The sequence below is a fragment of the Gossypium arboreum genome, chromosome 8 (genome assembly GCF_025698485.1).
Source record: "Gossypium arboreum isolate Shixiya-1 chromosome 8, ASM2569848v2, whole genome shotgun sequence".
Taxonomy (NCBI): domain Eukaryota; kingdom Viridiplantae; phylum Streptophyta; class Magnoliopsida; order Malvales; family Malvaceae; genus Gossypium; species Gossypium arboreum.
This window is the reverse complement of record NC_069077.1, coordinates 128,132,632-128,147,045: the sequence shown is the minus strand read 5'-3', so window position 1 is coordinate 128,147,045 and position 14,414 is coordinate 128,132,632. Positions and strand designations below refer to the sequence as shown.

Sequence of the window (14,414 nt, the reverse complement as noted above, 5' to 3'; positions counted from 1 at the left end):
GATTGACGAATGCTTATGACTTACTGAGTTGTAAACTCACTCGGTGTTTTCTTGTCACCCATTTTAGGTCTCTTGGACTCGTATTGTTGCGTGCTCGGAACCGTCGTTGAAGTCATCACACCGGCTGAAATCTTGTGGTATTGTTTTTTTGTTGTTGAAGAACATTTGGCATGTATAGGCTATTATATTTTGTCGAATTGTGGGTTGTAAACTTTAAGCCATGTGAAAATGGCCTATGTGGTCGTCGAGTGGGATGCTAGAACCTATAGCCACGAGTCTTAGAAACTCAAATTTTGTTAAGGTGGCCATAATTTGTGTCATGTATGATGGATGATTAAGGCCAAGGAAAAATTCATGAAATTGGCATAGTCTACTGCAGTAACTGTTGCGGACAGCAGCAGTGAGATGAGATTGAAAAATCACTAAAATAGTAGAAGTAGAATTAAATAGTGAGTAAATTATGGAACTGAACCTTGATGAATCTATTTTATATGGACGAAACGAAACGACCATATGAGCAGTATACTGGGAAATATTAAAGTTCTCGTGAGACAGGGCCAGAACGGTTTCTGGGTCCCCTGTCGCGACTTTGAAAATTTACCATAAATTATCCAGAAAGAATTAGGAGTCATGCCTTATATGTACAGATTCCATTTTGAGTCTAGTTTCATTAGAAACAAACAGCACCAGTATTAAAGCCCTGTACAGAAAGATATTCAAGTTGTAACGCGCGGAGGTCAGAGCAGTCGATCCCTGTAACATGGGTGACTTTAACTAATAAACTGTACCAATTGGCCCAACCAAAAATTCTAAAAATAAATCCATGGATGGGTATATGAGTCTAAATTCAGAGAAAATTTACGAAACCAGTTTCCGAGTTTTGGAACTCGAGATATGATTTTTAAGGCGACGGTGATGCAGTTTTCCAGCCTGTCCAGAAATGCCAAATTGGTCGGTACTTTAAGAGGATTTGTCTCGTTAACCCCTCGTGTCCGACACCGGCGTCGGTCACAAGTTAGGGGTGTTACAAGGAGCATCGAATTCACCAATTCTAAGGAGAAACCATCCACAAATGTGCTAAGCATGGGATAAAAATATGTATAAGTTATGGTTTATCAAATACCCCTACACTTAAGCATTTGCTTGTCCTCAAGCAAAATCCTTAACTCACAATAAAAATAAATTCTTCTCAATTTATAATCCCTATCAATAATACCTCAAAATAATCTATAAGTATTCATACATTGAAAATTCAACTAAAAGTTCATCAAAGTTTCAAACATTCCAAGTTGAGCATTTTATCACGAAAACATAGGTGTCTCCCCTTATCTAAGTGATTACCTTTGATCAAAATATCACAGAGTTTAACATCCTCACTAAAGATTCACTCAAATCACTCAAGGTGTTTAAAGATATCAATAAAAGCACTTATTAGTCAATATGAAAAGTTATTACCATAGGCTTGCTTGAAAATCAAATCTCCACCACTATATATTGAGCTGATACATCAATCAAAATGGTCTTTTAGAGGGTTGTAATGTGGCTTTGGTTAGGGGGTGTGGTCACAAGCTGAAAGAAAAGGTTAGAATCGAGATTGAATTGAAAAATCACTTAGCTAGAAAAATAACTAGTCATCAATTGAATACAAGTGAGCTTCTTCTCAGAATATGGAATTAACATTCAAGCTCAAAAATGACGAATTACAACTAATATGTATTGAAGTGCACTCTTTTTTTTTTTAAGAACAAGTCAAATACATAGAAGAGCAAAACATAGCTAATCAATTAGTTCAAATCAAATCTCGACAAAAATAGGGATCAAAATAGGGGATTTTAACAATAATGGGTTATGTTTTAATATTGAGGGTGAATCAATTAATGGCTTGTTAGGCTCAAAGGGGTTCACTAAGGGTTAATTATGAAGGTAGGCTTTTGTGGAGTGGGTGGGTTAAACCTAAGTGCCTTTATCATCTTGACATATCAAATCAAATGGTGTGGTCTTGACATGCATAATCAAGCAAGTTCTAGAATAACAATTCAATATTGACACACTCAAAGCAACAATAAAAGTGAGCATGAAAGAAATAATAGATGCTCTAAAGGCTCAAGATCTCGCAAAAATTATGGCTTTTTGATGTGATGTTCAAACTTGTGAATTTCAACTCAAGATAATACTTAAACTTAGGGAAACAACATAAAATTTTTTAATTCTTCAAAAATCAACTTATCATGCTTGATTCCCTAATGTCTTAAAGTTTAAACAATCAATACATAAATGCCTATGTTTTAATTCATGACATATCAATAAAAATCATAAGTTAATTAAAATTCATTCTAATAGTAATATGAGTGATTCACGTGAGAAGAAGACAGAATTCAGGGATTTCTAATGATGATATAAAAGATTCCCCTACATTTAAGATGTACATTGCCCTCAATGTACAAAAATAGATATACTAAAAAAGATAGATTTATAATCATAAGATAGGGAGAGAAGTGAAACTTCTTGAATGATGAATGAACTCCTTAAATTGGAGTTATGGAGAGTAATCGGCCAAAGCAAAGATAAGAGTGGAGGAGGATACTCCGGTGGTGGTCGAGGTTCATTAATCCATAAATCCTGCGCCAAAAGAATATTATATCTGGTGGTAGTTATGGTCGTGGTCGAGCAGGACATGACAGTCGTGGAGAACCTTTCCTGGTGGAGTTTTTAGTTCCTATGCGATGATGAGCTTTGGAACTCTTTATAACTGTGATAGAATCAGGAAATTTTTAGGGAATATAAAGAAACATAATTACTCGTAATGAAATAGCCGAAATTAAAAATTGTAAAATAATAATTATAAAACCTAATAAAAATAAGTTTAAAGAAAAATAAAAAGTAGTCTTAAAATAGAATAAAAGTAAAAACATAAAATAATAAATAAAATTTTTTAAACATCTTCATCGCTAGATGGTTCACGAGGTGGGGGTGGCGATGAGATGTGAAGGTGCTAACAAATCTGGTAAAGTGTAGCATCAATGTGATCAAAACGCTGAAAACACTGCAGCTCAAATCGTGTAAGACGCTCAGAGATGTCAGAATATGAAGCTGCCGCATGAACTGGACAATCAGGAGGTGGTGGCTAAGTCGGTGGATCCTCATGACATGGAGGGACATCATCAGTACTGTCCTCTGGGTCTTCCTCATCGGTGGACTGGGTGAGGCGGTACTAAGGAGGGTATGTGCCACGTCGTTTCTCGACCATCCTCATACTTAGCATGCTTGAGATGCCCTGTGGGGACATCTGGCTGATGAAAGTGAGGGAGGATGATTGTGCTGCTGTGTTGAGGAGCACAAAGTGCTGAGCCAATCGATTCACATAGGGCCTGATAGAGATGACCCCTCTCCTGTCGCTCCGTCTGGTGGCGAATAGCGAGGGCAATAAAGTAGGCAAGGTCGATGACGTGCCCATTCACCATACTCCATAAGAAATAGGCATCGTGGGTGGTGATGATGCCGGTGCTCTCTCGTCTCCCTGTTAGAGTGTGAGCCAAGATGGCGTGTAGATACCTCAAGGATAGAGGGAGACCCAACGCCTTGGAGCGGCTAGGATCGTAGGTGGCCGAGGCAGGGATGAGGTCCCTCCAGCATTTTGAGGGGTAGTAGTGGATGTGGCAGTGGAGGGTGTCGAGTTCACTGTGATCCATGAACTCCTTCGTGTATAGCCCTAGTGCAATCCTGAACTTGGGTATGCTCAATTGGCGTACTAGACCACTGAGGTAGAACTGGACCGTTCTAGGATCGTCGAAGTTGGAACATCGAGCAGAGTTCCAATGTGAACTCGAGATACGTCGGCTCGACAATCACAAAAAAGAGCCCCCACGGGTCAGTCGTCAGGAGGGCTTGGACCTCGTCAGCCAATTGAATTTATTCGAGTGCAGCCCAGTCAATGCAGCAGCCCACACCTAGGGGTCGGGCCCATAATATCTGATATAATTCCTATTGGGGTCCCAAGGGAACCTGGAGGAACGGGTGCCTAATCTCCATGGTATGACTGGAAGATGACGCTGCTCCTTTCCTCTTCTTTGAGGCGGGAACAACGATCTTCTTACCACAAGAGGATGACATTGTACCTGCATTGAAAAACTGAAGTTCAACCAATATGCCCCAAGAATAGTATGAAAAATTAAAACTAAATATGAATATTTCATGAGATTTACGTACTAGATGGTACAAAATAAAACAACTAAATATATCAAGTTATAGGATTATGGGAATAATGAATGGATGCATGTGGGTAAGCATAAATTTCAAGGAAACAAGGAAAAATGAAAGAGTATAGCATAATGTAGTAACTAAAATGACAAAATTTTTATAAAACAATCATGAGTACTTCAATATTCTAACTATGAATATTCATTCAAAATAGTTCAATAGAGCAGAGAAATCATGAAATAAGAAACATATTTAAAGAAAATAGAGAGAAAAGAAAGAGTAAACAAACACAAAAGCTAGAAGCTTGGGGCGTCGGAATCGGTGTTGTAGGCGGCGCACGGGCTTGGGGGGTAGGGCGTGTGGAGTTGCAGCGACTAGGGTTAGGGATTTTTGGGGAGGGAGATGATGAATAGTGAAGGGTTTATATAGATTTTGGGGCACACGGGCTGTGGGACACGCCCGTGTGGCCTAATTTTTGCCCGTGTGTTTCGCGATTTTTAAATTTAGGCACGTCTGACATTTGGCCCACGCCCATGTTTCTTGGGCGTGTGGGTGCACACGACCGTGTCGCACGGCCGTTTCTTGCTTCGTTCGCTTTTCCCACGCCTGTGTACATAGGTCTACGCCCTTGTTCGTTTTGACAGTGTCGACCACGGGTGGATGGCACGGACATGTCGTACGCCCGTGTTACATTCTCAGTTTCAACCATGGTTTCAAGACACGGGCGTGTCTCATGCCCGTGTTGTTTTGGAAGTTTCGTCCACAGCCATGTCGCACGGCTGTGGCAACTTATCGCATCCCGTGTTGGGGAAAAATCTTACCCTATTTTCACACTGCCGTATTGTATGGCCGTGTCTCCTCCTCTGGTGTGAGCACGGCCTAAGGCACGCTCGTGTGCCTAGCCGTGTGGATGGGAAAACCCAGTGTTTCAAGACTCAGTTAGTAGGTTAGATGTGAAAAACTAGAATTTAAATAAGTCATCATTGTTAGTGCTCGTGTTACCTACCGAGAAGCGCTTATTTATAGTCTTAAGCTGGACTTACCTCTCTTCTGCATGGTCAAGGTGGTGCGAGGAGTTTACACTCCTCATCCCTGCTATCAACTTTATCAACATAAGGTTTAAGACGAGTATTGTTTACCTTAAAAGTACCAAATTTGGGATGAATTACCTCGATTGTACCATATGGGAAAATCTGAAATCAGTAAGAGGAATTTCTTCATTAGGTTTAGAAGTGGTAATGCGAGGATCTGCTGCATCTAGTAGTACTTTGTCTCCAACCTTAAGTTGGTTTGGTGAGGTATTGAGCTCGTCCTGGCTCGGTTTCAATTTATCGAGTGTTCTCAATTTCTGTGTCTGCCATTCATCTAGCTCCTCGATTTGTAGCCTTCGTTCTTCATAGATAGGTCATTTATTATTATTTGAACACGACTCATATGCATTCTTTGTAACTGTTTCCTACACAGAGGGTTTCACCACATGATCAGTATTAGTAGAATGATTTATACAACCACTTTTAATTTTTGATGTGTTACTCGAATTATGAGCTTGAAGGGTGATTGTTTCGTCTCCCACACGAAGTGTGAGTTCACTTGTGCCAACATCAATAATGGTTCTAACAGTCGCTAAAAAGGGTCATCCTAAAATTAAAGGTGTGTTACTATCCTCTTCCATGTCTAGAACAATAAAGTCTACTAGGTATATAAATTTATCGATGTTAGCAAGAACATCTTCAATGATACCCCTAGGAAATCTAATGGTTTTATCAGCCAATGAATGCTTATCCTAGTTTGTTTGGGTTTCCCAAGACCTACCTATTTAAACATTTCATAAGGCATAACATTAATGCTTGCCCCTAAGTCAGCCAATGCATTATGAGCATCTAAACTACCAATTAAACAAGGAATCGTAAAACTCCCTGGATCTTTCAATTTGTTGGGTAGCTTATTCTGTAGAATGGCTGAGCAAACTACATTCAACTCCACATGCGATGCCTCATCCAACTGTCCTTTATTTGTTAAAAGCTCCTTTAAGAATTTGACTACGTTTAGCATCTGCGAAAGAGCTTCAATAAACGGTAAATTAATGTGTAACTTTTTTAATAATTTAAGGAATTTACCGAATAGTTCTTCTGTGCGGCCTTTCCTTGTCGCATTTGGGTATGGCGCACGAGGTTTGTATTCTTTACTTACTGGTTTCTGGTCATTGTGGTCCACCTCACCCTTACCTTTACTTACCACAGTTTCTTGCTTCGGTTCTGGTTCAGGTGCAACTAACCCTTCTGCATCTTGAATGGTAATTGTATTGATTTTATCCCTTGGGTTAGATTCAGTGTTACTCGGTAAACTACCTTGTGGTCGTTCAGAAATTAGTTTGGCGAGTTGGCCTATCTGAGTTTCGAGCCCTTGGATTGACGCTTGTTGATTCTTAAGGGCTGTCTCGGTATTTTGGAAACAAGTTTCTGACACAGAGATGAATTTTTTTAACATCTCTTCAAGGTTCGGCTTCTTTTCTTGCTGGTAAGGTGGTTGTTGACAACCCGGAGGATGTTGTGGCCTTTGATTTCCTTGACTACCCCACGAGAAATTGGGATGGATCCTCCAACCTGCATTATAAGTGTTACTATATGGGTTATTTTTGGGGTCTAGAGTTATTGTTACCCATATATTGGACTTGTTCCTCCTCGATACTAGGGTTGAAGGGTTGATATTCTGTGTATGCTCCTCCTCCGTTCGAATTGCACCTCATCACTAGATGTACCTGAGTAGAACTACATAAATCGTCAATCTTTTTATTTAAGAGTTCTACTTGGTTAGATAGCATAGTAACCGCGTCGAGGATGAAAACATCGATTGCTTTCGTCAACTTTGTCCTCATAACTTGCCACTGATATTTATTCAGTGACATCTCCTCAATAAATTTGTAAGCCACCTCAGGTGTCTTATTATTGATGGTTCGGCCAATAGTTGCGTCGATCATCTGCCGAGTCGAAGGATTCAGGCCATTACGAAACGTTTGAACCCGTAGCCAAAGTGGTAACCCATGGTGAGGGCACTTTCTCAAAAGGTCCTTGTATCTCTCCCATGCATTGTAGAGCGTTTCTAAATCCATCTGTACAAAAGAAGAGATATCATTACGTAAAGCTGTTTAAGCTGGTGGAAAATATTTTAATAAAAACTTTTCGGTCATTTGTTCCTAAGTAGTGATTGACCCTCGTGGTAACAAATTCAACCATTGTTTAGCCTTATTCCTTAACGAAAAAGGGAATAACCGAAGGCAAATGGCATCATCAGAAATGCCATTGATTTTAAAAGTGTCGCAAAACTCTAAGAAATTTTCCAAGTAAGCGTTGGGATCTTCGTCCTGCAAACCATCAAACTGAACAAACTGTTGTATCATTTGAATTGTGTTAGGTTTCAGTTCAAAATTATTTACAGTAATAGTAGGCCTAACTATGCTCGATTCAGTTCCTGTTAAAGAAGGTTTAGCATAATCATACATAGTACGTGGAGCAGGATTCTGATTTACTGGATCAGCAGCAATCACAGGAGGTAGCGGATTTTCTTAGTTTTCAGCCATCTCCTCGGTTGTGGTTGAAGTCCTCTTGCTCATCCTCTGTGTATCTTAGGCTTTGCCTTATTTGTCGTCGGTTTCTACGAACTGTGCGGTCGATCTCACCGTCAAAAAGTAGTGGTCCTGACGGGTTTCTTCTAGTCATAAACTAGAAAAACCTGTCAGAAGAAAATAAATGAAGAATTAGAAAAGAAAATAAAAATTTAAATTGCAATAAAAGTAAAATGGCTAAAATAATAAAAATCGAGTGTTCCTAATATCCTAGTTCCCCGGTAAAGGTGCCAAAAACTTGATGCGTGATATTCGTAACAGGTTTTAAAGATTTATAAATGAATCGTTCTTGGGACTAACTTATTATCATGATTAAGGCAAGTGTACCTATCGAACAATAGTATAGTTCAGCAAGATCGAATTGTCAAACCCAAAGGAACTTATAGTACTAGTATTTACTTCCTTTTTATTATCTAGCTTAAAAATTAAGAGGTTTGGTTATCTAAACTAATTACTAACTAAGAATGCACAGAAAGAAAACTTGGGAAAATACTTTTGGGAAAATTCGATTGATTGAGACAATACCTAAGGAAAAATCCACCTAGACTTCACTTGTTTTTTGACTCTGAATCAGATGATTTATTCATTTGACTTGATCCGTAGATATCCCTAAGTTATATTATTATCTCTCTCGAGACTAATAACGTCTAACCCTAGGTTGAATAATTAAAATCTCTTTCTAATTAACACCCTATAATTACATTAACTCGATCTATGGATTCCCTTATTAGGTTTCACCCTAATCCGGTAAAATCTTGTCACCCTATCTCTAGGAGCACAATCAACTCCGATTAATTATGACAATTTTACTCTTAGACAGGGTTTATTCCTCCTATAAATAAGAGCGTTAACTTGAACCAATATCATGGAATATTAAAACAAGAATTAAGAACACATAATTAAGAACAAGTCAAATATTTATCATACAATTCATATAACAATAATAAGATTTGTCTTAGGTTTCATTCCCCTTAGATATTTAGGGGGTTTAGTTCATATTTATGAAAGAAAACATCTCAAAAGCATAAAGATAACAAAACATAAAAAAACCTAAAACTCCTGAAGGAACTTGAAGGGAGATCTTTAATCTTGATGATGAATCCGACTCTTGAGATGGATCAATTGGCTTTCCTTGAGTAATTCCTTGCTTCCTACTCTATGTCCCCCTTCTAAGTGCCTCTTCAGGTGTTTAAATAGGCTTTAGAATGCTTAAGAGCCCTCAAAATTGGCCTTTTCCGAATTGGACTAAACTTGGGCTCGGCAGGGACATGCCCGTGTGACGCGCCCATGTGCGATTACTTAAGGCCGTGGTCAAGGCTGTTAAATAGGCATGGGCGTGTAGTCTACCCGTGTAAGTCGTGCTTCGATCCTGCCAAATGGACACGGGCATGTGAAGTTCAGGCCGTGTTAATTTCCCTCGTGGGTCTATTTTCTTCTTGCTCTTTTTAGTCTCCTATGCTCACCTAAGTATAAAACATGAAATTAAAGGATTATGAGCATCAAATTCACCAATTTTAAGGAGAAACCATCCATAAATGCGCTAAGCATGGGATAAAAATATGTATAAATTATGGTTTATCAATGTTTTACATAATATGAGTAAAGTTCTGATATGAAATGATCTGAACTCGAAATGAACTATTATGAAATTATACTTGGAATAATGAGATAAATTATGCATGTTGAATGAATACATGTTGTGGAAAGCATATGTGCTTGGAAACTTGATTGTTGTTGAGCCCATATATCTTTTGATGTTAATATGGAATATATGACTAACAAGGGCAATGAGAATGTGTGTAGGGCTTGAGATCAAACGGATTGATTATGCCTTACATGGTTACCTCAAAATAGAATGAATGGTAAGTTAAGTACCTTGTTATACGAACTTACTAAGCATTTTATGCTTACTTAGTTTTATTTCCCTGTTTTAGAGTAAATCAGAAGCTCGTTGGATTGTAAGCTCGGTGGAGATCACTTACACTATCAAGCGGCCCATGTCGGTATATTATGGTAAATTAATTATGGTTATAATGGCATGTATAGGTTATATTGGCCATGTTGGCATGTAAATATAAATGATGCTTGTAATCTAGCCATTGGAATGACTAGTAATGGTTTGTTTTGATATATTTGTAATGTCATACTATTATAGCTACATATATGTTAAGTAGTTGATCAAATCATGCCTATCATATGGATTAAACCAAGGCAAGAATATGAACATCTATGTATGTAATGGTATGCCATGTTGAATGATAGAATTTGTTTAATTTGAATGCTTGGAATGGTTTGTATTGGATGTGTGTTTCAAGTGCAATTCATGAGTGTGATTTTGGGTGAGAAATGAAGTTAGAAATGGCTTTATTTTGTCCACACGGGAAGACACACGAACATGTGTTTAGACCGTGTGTGACACACGGCCTGGTACACGAGTGTGTGGTTAGGTCGTGTGTCCCTTGCACCTTAATTTTGAGCAAATAGAATGCTCAAAATTAAGTACACGGGTAGAGACACGGGCGTGTGTCTCAGCTGTGTGTGCTACACAACCTAGAATACGGGCGTGTGTCTTGGCCATGTGAAATTTGCACCAAATTTTGAAATGAATTAATTAACCACACGACCTAGCACATAGGCGTGTGGCATGGCCGTGTGCACAAGTCAGAGAGTTACATAGGGTCAAACACGACCTGTAGCATGGCGTGCCTTAGGGTTACATGTGTGTGTCCCTTGGACCGCACGGGCGTGTGGGCCCTGTAACTTGGAAAAATTTTGAAATGTCACGAAAAATTCTTAGAGTTCTCGATTAAGTCCTGACTCATTTTTAATGCTCGTATTAGACCTCGAGGGTCTATTTAAGGGACGTTATGAATGGTTTTGGAATTTGAATAGTAACTTGTATGATTTATCTATAAATATTTTTGAAAGTTTTGGTAATGCTCTGAAACCCTGTTCCGACGATGGATATGGGTTAAGGGTGTTACATTTAGTGGCATCAGAGCTACGATTTAGTCAGTTTTTGGACTGAACGTAGAATTTGTGGAGTCTAGAAATACATGCCATTATATAACCTGTGATAGTGTGATATCTCCTGACTCTGATGAAAATTATTTTGCAAATAGAAAGAGATGCTTTCCAATTAAGCTAATTCCGTTACTGCTGAAAGTGATACACACGTGCATGAGTAAAAATGTTGCTTATGATAAAAGGGGACTTGTAAAGGCATGAAATAAATGTTTTATAATGAACATGTTAATGATACATGTTAAGTGATATATGTGTGTATTTATGAAAGTTAAAATTTGAAACTTACGATCTCCACCCCCTTAACAGTATAGTGTTATACAATGAAATTCACAAGATTTATATGGATTAAGCTCATGAATGTGGAACTAAAGAGTTCGAAGGCTGAATAATTAATGATGTAGTCAGAATGAGAATGGGTTAGTAAGTAAAGACGGTATTAAAAGAGATATCAGATTTTTCTGAAGATTATTCTGAATATGTGATGTCATTGTTAAGGAAGAAGTTATTCATGAGTAAACAACTTATCCAAATATGATATTTATAGAACGGATTAGCCGAAAATTTTTTCGAACTGACTCTTTCAGTGAACTAAATAATGTAAGATTATTGATGACTTTATTAGTAAGTGGAATAGTGATGAAATTGCACAGATAATTGAATACAACTGTTATAATCAAGGATATTACAGCAATATCTTCTAGGTACTTTATAAGTTCTGTTATTCTCAAAGGCATATGAAATTGTGGATGTTCAGATGCAATATTTATCGTATTGAAAGGCTAGCTAATTATAATAGATGGAATTACTAAAAGTCTGGTTGATTCATGAGCGGTATTGCTTTATTTTTCTTGGGTTTTCTAATTTATCATGATTGATATAAGATTTGATGATAAGGTTCATATGATATCATTTTCTACTTCTACTAATTGAAGCCTTAAATTGCGAATATGTAAGTTATATTGTCTTTATCACAGTTGTTTCTACTAAGTATGCGTGATATTACTCTTCTGAATTTTTTTTGAGACATCATCAATCTCTTTACTATGTAAACATGGTTACTTGTGAAAGATATTCTTTAATCGAAGGTAATTACATTTATTACCGTTATAAATATTGACTCGATCATGAGGTATGGTGATAGAGATCACAGATCATAGAAACTGTGTTACTACATTGGTTATTACTAGGGCCACTTTCTTTTTTCCCTCTTTGAAATTGAGGTGCACTATTGATGTTGAAGTGTTGCTTTATCTATACAGCTGAAATGTCAGTCATATTATTGCATAATGGTTTAAAATCTATCTGATGGTTGTGACTTTAGAAAAAACTCAAACCGTTAATGTTAATAATTGAAATAGTTTCATTGATGATCTAGTTATTATAGAAAAGAGGTAAGATTTGAATGGACCTATAAATATCAGTAAAGTTTTGACTAGTTAGAAGCTCTGTTGACTGAAGTATTAATTTTGATTCAGCCTGAATCGGGTAAGGAGCTTGTTATTACAGAGATGTATTATTGAATGGGATTAGATTATGTTTTTATGTAGTAAGGCAAGGTAATAGCCTGTACTTTCAGGCAATTAAAAACCACATGGAAAGAATTCTCGATACATGACCTAGAATTGCCAGCTATTTTTTTTTTGTATTGAAATCTGACAACATTACTTGTTTGGTGAAAAATGTCATATATTCACCGATTATAAAAGTTTGAAGTATTTGATGTTGTTAAAAGATTTGAATCTGAGGTAGCATATATGGTTTGAAATGTTGAAAGATTATAATTTGATAATTGAATATCACTCAGAAAGAGCGAATGTGGTTACAGATATTCTGAGTAGAAAATCTCTGTATACTTTGCAAGCCATGGATACCGATTATGATTGTATGATAATAGCTCAATTTTAGCTGAATATAGAGATAAACCGATGATTTTACAACTGATCAGTAAAACTCAGAAAAGTAATAATGAGTTGTAAGTTAAATAAATAAAGTGTGAAATAATTTATGATTCAGAATTTCAGAGTAGATCTGATAAATGTCTGTTTTTCAGAGACAGAGTATGTGTACGGAAGAATTTGGAGTTTATACAGAAAATTTTACATGAATGATATAGTGGTACTCTGTCAGTTTATCTGGGAATGGTAAAATGTATAATGATTTGAAAAAGATGTATTAGTAGCTCAGAATGAGATGTGGTATTTTTGAATCTGTGTTTAAATGTTGGATGTATCAGTAAGATAATGGTGAAACTTTTAGGATGATTATAGCTACTGAAGATACCGGAATGGAAATGAGACAAAGTTACTATGAACTTTATATCGAGATTACCCTTGTCTATGAAAAAGAAAGATACTATTTGAGAAATTTTTGATTGTTTGACGAAGCCTGCACAATCCATCCTGGTATGAGTGAATTTCTCACGTGATAGACTGCTTAAATGATCTATTTTTGAGATTTTCAGATTATATGATGTGTTATCTTCTGTTATTTCTGATAGAGACCTACAGTTCATATTCCAATTCTGAAACAATTTACAAGAAACTCTAGGTATACGGTTACATTTTAGTATCATGTTTCATTTTAAGATGGATGATCAATCTGAACTTATGATTCAGATCTTGGAAGATATGCTTTGATGTTGTGTACTTGAATTTGAAGGTAATTGAGAAAAGTATTTGCCTTGGGTTGAATTTGCTTATTATAACAGTTAACAGTCAAGTACAAATTATACTATACGAGGCTTTATATGGTCAAAAATGTAAAACTCCAGTGTTTTGGATGGAGTTCAGTGAGAAAAGATACATGTAGTAGGTTTGATTCTTTGAAATTGAAGAAAGATGAAGTGATATGAGACAGTTTAAAAGTAGAATTTGATCGTCAAAAATCTGATGCGAATCTAAAATAAAAGGAAATAGAGTTTCAGATTGGCGACAAAATATTTTTGAAAGTTTTGCCATGGAAGAAAGTTCCCCAGTTTGGCAATAAAGGCAAATTAATTCTGTGGTTTAATGGGTCATATGAGATCATTGAAAAGAATTAGACCTGTTGCGTATTGATTGGTATTATTATTAAGGTTCTATAGAATTCACAATGTTTTATATGTATATGTGTTATGACAGTATCGGTCAGACCTGTCATTTGTTATTTCTATGATGGATATTGAAATTTAGCTTGGCATGACTTACAGTGAGTGACTGGTTAAAATTTTGGCATGTGAAGTGAAAGAAACGAAAAATATAAAGGTAGCTTTAGTAAAAGTTCTTTGACAATGATACGATATAGAGAAAGCTATCTGGGAAACGGATGGAAACATGAGAAAATAATGTCTGAATCTCTTTACTGGTAAAATTTTTGAGGACGAAAATTCTTTAAGGGGGAAAGTTGTAACAACCCAATTTCGGTGAAATTGGAACAGTGGTCTCGGGACCACAAATTTGAGCCGAAAAATAAAATTTATTTTTTATTTTACTATATGGCTCGTATTATGATAGACATGTCATGTGAAAATTTTGATAAGAAAATATTATCGATTAAGTGCTTAATTACGGGAAGGACCAAATCGCATAAA

General features: G+C 36.7%; 1 non-coding gene across 1 annotated transcript; it reads left to right on the top strand.

Moving 5' to 3' along the window:
• The first annotated feature begins 7,232 nt into the window (after positions 1-7,232).
• On the top strand, positions 7,233-7,340 carry LOC128280023 (small nucleolar RNA R71). Its single transcript, XR_008270205.1, has one exon. It is a non-coding gene; the product is annotated as a small nucleolar RNA R71 (small nucleolar RNA).
• Positions 7,341-14,414: the final 7,074 nt, after the last annotated feature.